The sequence below is a fragment of the Melanostigma gelatinosum genome, assembly GCF_949748355.1.
Source record: "Melanostigma gelatinosum genome assembly, chromosome: 5".
Taxonomy (NCBI): domain Eukaryota; kingdom Metazoa; phylum Chordata; class Actinopteri; order Perciformes; family Zoarcidae; genus Melanostigma; species Melanostigma gelatinosum.
Window position 1 is genome coordinate 24,305,359 of NC_136638.1, and position 5,731 is coordinate 24,311,089.

Sequence of the window (5,731 nt, forward strand, 5' to 3'; positions counted from 1 at the left end):
TTATTTTGAAAATGTCTCATATCGTAAAACCCCCACAACTTCTTTGTTGGTCTGACTATCTTCGAAAAATTCCAAAGTGTATGCGTTTACATGCTACTGTCCTGGTTTTCAGTCTTATCCTGTGTTTGATCGTATTCAGGATATGGCCTTTATATGGAAAATGAAAACCCTTTCTATTCATATCCCCGTACACACGATCATTACAGAATCCAGGTATCTGATCGTCGGCCTGCAGGTATTCTCACCATCTCAGCCTCTATGTTCTGCATTCACAAATAATTCTCAGAAACTTGGATATGGCCGAGGTATCCTGTTTTCGATCGGAATACTCCAGCCAGCGTATCCAGGTTTCCGAAACCAGAATATGATGTTTACATGACTAACGGATAACAGGGATACTCCAAAAACCACATGATACCCAGGATGCACATGAGTGCACAAATACTTTTTAATGAATCTTAACCATACAAGGTAATTGCTGAAAATAAAATAAAACAATGTATTATTCAATTTATATTTACATGAAAACCGACAACTATTGTGATTTGTGTATTAAACAATGATTCTAATTTAATATTTCTTCAACTAAAATGTATATACAGCATCTTGTATTGAAATACTTAATTTATTGATAATGGTACTTGAGCGGTTACTACAGGTTGTGAAGTCCACAAAGACCGATTGCGTAAGAACCAATCACAAAATGCACAGATCTATAAAAGAGCATTTGTAAATAGCAAATGAATTTCACCTTTGCAAAATGGGAGTCTGCCCCAAAGTTTAATACGTTTACATATTTGTGTAGTATTCTAATTGCATGTTTAAAAAAAAAGAAATTGCATGTATGTGAAGATAGAATCTAAATATCTATTATTAAAGTATTTGTTACATTTTCTTATTCTTATGATTTGCTCTTGAGAAGATAATCAGATGTGCGAAACACTTTGTTCCTGTTCAGATGCTTATGTGACACTGCCACCTTTACAAAAAGTGTAATGTTTGATATCACCCACTTGTAGCGTCTGTAAATGGGTCACGACCGAGCTGTGACCATGTGTTCGTGAAATTTACAAGCAAAAGACAATTAAATGACCAAAACACTTTTTACCACTTGCTGTGATTAAAATGAGCACACTGACTTGAACACTGTGTGCTCCTTCTTCTGGCGACAGTAATTCCTGTTATTTTATTGTATTTTTAATCCTGAATGGATTTAGGAAGAAACAAGTCTGTATGCGTCTCCCTTTTGTTGTGCCGACATGTATCGCACAACAACACAGCTGTTTTTCCACCGAGGTTTGACCTATTTTAATCAACCATCACCATCTATTATGCAAGCGAACCTGCCTGGAAAAATGACCCCTGACTGTCATTTGCCAGATTTTTCAAATGCAATCAGTCTCCAGCTTAATGAAGCAAGATAGATGCTGACCTTATGTCATGACAACAGAGTTAATGGAGTTTGAGGACCAGAATTGCTCACGTAAAGGAAGCCCGTTGCAGGGATCTGTTTTTAAAATTAGAAAACACGCTTATTTTTCGCTCTCTCTCTCTTCATGGCTGCCATGGTTACAGACGTGGAAAAGGGTTTTTGTCTGTCACTACAAATAATCCTGCCTGAGACACAGTATGGGAGTCAGACTGTAACTACACGCACACTCAAGTGAAGAAGCCTCTAAAATCACAGATGGATCTTGAATCACCAAGAGACTCATTGTGTTTTCACAGACTAATGAAATATTTAGTTGTGATTAGTTTTGAATCATCTGAGGACTAATTTAGGCTCTGAATGAATCTAAAATGAGAAGGATTCTGCATTGCAGTGCCCTCCAATGGTCAAATCTATATTTGTTTAATGTGATGAGATGAAATGCTCTCCTGGGAGAAAAAACACATGTTGTGCTTAGAGTATGATAAAAACGAAGGTGGGTTTCCACTTCATGTTAAAATACAGGCGGAAGGTTTTCAGTTTGGTACATAAACCGTAATATAAGAGATAAAATAAAATATATAAGATATGTTCAGTGGTGAGACTACACTAAATTATTCATGTAAAAACCTTTAGAAGAGCTGAAGTGAGGTTTTTGCATGTCAGCAGTTGCTTTTCTTAAAACATGTTTAACATTTTACAATCCTGGTCATTAGCTCAGGCTGTTACCTGCAGTAAACAACGATTATTACAATATGCAAATAGAGCAGATGACAAGGACACGATATTAAGGGGTCCTCGACACCAGGACAGTAGATGTATCAAGTAGTCCTTGTGACTCATGCGCATCTTTGTGTGTGTGCACACCCCCGCACCCCAGCAGCCTGCTAAGCATCACAGTGCAGTAACCTATATCACACAAGGTGCTTTCTAATCCAACACGACCTCTCACCAGGCTGCCACCCGGGCCACCAAGAAAGCCGCCATGACAGTTAGGCAATGATTAGTGGAGGAACAGTGGGGGAGGAGAGGCCACAGGGCTTATTGGAAGCTCGTTTACTGTGAAGAAGGCTCTCTCACATCAGTGTTGTGCTTTTACAAAACTACCCTATAGCCACAAAAATATTGAAATACAGAGTAAGCGTTGTATTTTTATTCAAAAGAAGTAGGGTTTGTACCTGCGATGTAATGATACCTTCAGTGTTGTAAATCGTTTTCTACCAAAATATCATATCCTAGAATCAAGGGTGTATTTTAATATACTTTAACTGACCACCATTACAATAGTCTAGTGGCATCTGTCACTTCTGTTACTTTCTTTCTTTGTTTACGTATTCTCACAGTGTATAGGGAATAGCCATGGTTTTCTATGAAACCTGAGACATAATAGGCTATTTTCAAAATGCCACAGTGGATTTCAGGTCAGCCACAATTTCCCATTCCCTCACAGGCTGTTTGGCAGCAGCCTTCTGGCAGCGCTCAAAATGTGGAGGTCTGGAAAGTGTGGAGGATTCCATTTGCTGTCAGAGGGCAACGTAGCGAGGAGCTCAGTTCCAGCCAGATTCGACCAATCTCGAAAATAGCCATGACTGTGGGTCCCTACATTAGTTAGTTCTGCCCAAAGCAGAGAAAGGATAGGGGGAAGTCTGAAAAGCCCGACAGTAGAGGCAACAGAGGATGGCTAGACAATGTGCCACTCTCAAATTAGAATGCTGTGTCTTTAATTTGAATTACACTTTCAAATATTGAAAACAATTCACTGTTTTAAAAACAGATATTTTGAATGGGTGTTCATGACCGTCGGGTCATAAAACGACGACTGCTCAGCTGAAAAGCATCAAGCAGCAAGAGGTTCAGGAGGATGCATCATTAGCAAAAGGCAAAGGGAAATAAAACAAATGGATGCAAGAGATGAAATACACAATGCAGACAGCTGGAAACTATTAGTCGTGTTGATGAGCCAATGAATGCTGATTATCAGCACCGCACCGCTTCACATTTGCACGTCTTCATATCTCGGAGCCCAGTTTGAGCTCAAAGTGATTAAGTCTGCGCTTTTTTTGTGAGTAAATATGACATTTGACATCTGACAATATGGAATGAAACACAATGTTTGGAATAAAAGTTATGCATTATTCTTAAAACAACTTGTGAACATAACTATTTCCCGTAATAACACCCTTTAAATGTAGAACTTTGATATAATTTCTATAAGGATTAAATGGGTCTAAGTTTTGAACCTCTCATCTGATCCGAGGCTGAGGCAGTGTTTCAGAGGTCAAACTATAAGAGTGCTCAGCGCAACATTGGTACGGATTGAATGGTATTGACGTAAGCTGATGCAGTCAAAGTGTCCAGTCTCAGCACTCTTTCTGACCTTGGAACCGATTCCCTGCAGGTTTAACTCCCCAGAACTGTTCTAATGGCAGTAAATGCTTGGCTTAGCAACTTCGGTGGGTCCAAAGGCCCTGTTATTTATTCACATCACCTTTACTGTGACCTTTACTCTGTCACTGTCACATCAGCAGCAACTCTACTATAAGTCACAGAGGCACTGCCTGTTTCAAATTATCTTTGTTCAACTCATTTTTGAAGGTGAGGCCAAACATTATTATAAAATATTTTTTAAAAAACACATCGGAGAGAAGAAAGTAATTTAGAAAACAGGAGTCCTTTTAGGCTCCTAATGGACTTCCAGAGAATATTTGCACAAACACTTATCCATTGTTTCTGTGCATTGCAGCGAATGATGGCAAGGGATTCATTAAAATCATTAAACTCTGTTACCAAAAGTTCATGTGTCAGATCCCCGCAGTAACAGCCAGCGTTTGTCCATCACAAGCTAAGAGTCTCATTGCAGAGCCCTTGAGTGAGACACTAAAATGCTACCCATTGTGAGCCTGTCGAGATAAGAGCAACAACTAAATGCCAGAAATGTAAATGCTTTCCAGGAGACAGTCAGGATTTCTGGGACACAGAAGACGGTGGTTAAACATTTCTCAAAAGGTCACTGACTTGGTTTGAACAGCTATAAAGTGCTGGATTCTCCAGAAGGTCCAAACATTTTCATTAGCACGTGCAAAACGCCCATCTCACTCTTAAGGTTTACTTGTGTAAATTGACTCGATGGTAAACATTCTCACACAGTCAGCGGGCTCATGATTTGATTATGAGTTGCTCTCATTTCATTCCAAAAAACTCATTAGAACGCGCCTCAGCGGTGCAACAGTTAAATCGTCTGGCAGGCTGCAAATTTAGCGAATTGTGTCGTAAGATAATCAAACTGAAATTGCATATCAGTCAAGCAGCAGCAGAGTGAATCCATGCATGACAGACCCTCCAGACAAGGTCAAACAGATGAGCATATGTGAAACACAAGCAGCTGAGCATGCAATGTAATCTGCCATAAGTAGGATATACAGTAGATACGTACGGGGGGATTTCTTGTGCCATTCAACTTGAGTCTTATTTTCATAGTTTTGCCCATCGTCTCTATTGCTGATATACATATTGTGCCTCCCAAGTTATTTGCTGACATCCATAGACTGTATTTAAGAAGTGGACTTAGTCACCATGATGTCTCCCATTGGCTTGTGGACTAAGTTTTTGAAGCCTCGAAATCTGCATTTTGGCCGTCACCATCTTGGTTTATCGCCGCCACCATCTTGGCTTTCTGCAACCAGAGGTAATTGCACTGATTGATCGTTGTTGATTGTTAAATGTTACGCATCTCCCGTCATGTCAAATTCCTTGTATGTTCAACATACCATGGCAATAAACGATTCTGATTCTGAATACGAGAGAGTAGAGCTAAGTGCAATTTTTAGTTGATCAAAATGTACAAATTAACTTTCACAAACAGAAAACACACTGTTAAAAGGTTAAAGTTGTGAGACAAAAACACAGACAACTCCCAGGCTCTCTTTCCTTTTCAGTTGTATTTCCAAATAAAATGGTTGAGATAATCTGACTGAACAGTTGACTTGTTTGCAACCTCCATTAGCCTCCGATGACTTGTTTGTCTTGTGTTGTATCCAAAAGAAATGATGGCCAAAACCAAGAAAATAGGACCCAAGTTATCACAAACCTAACATGTCCTTTAACATTCCCAGCCCTACATTTACTCATAGCTTAATGAAGACGGTGTTATATGTGATGTGCTGTCCATGGTGCTGAAATATGATACACACTGTTGCTTCTAACTGCCACCACCCTGAGCTCCTACCTCATTAGTTTGCTCCCATACTACCGTCCAATGATTAACATACATCTGTCTGTGCGGGCTGAGATATGCATATTATA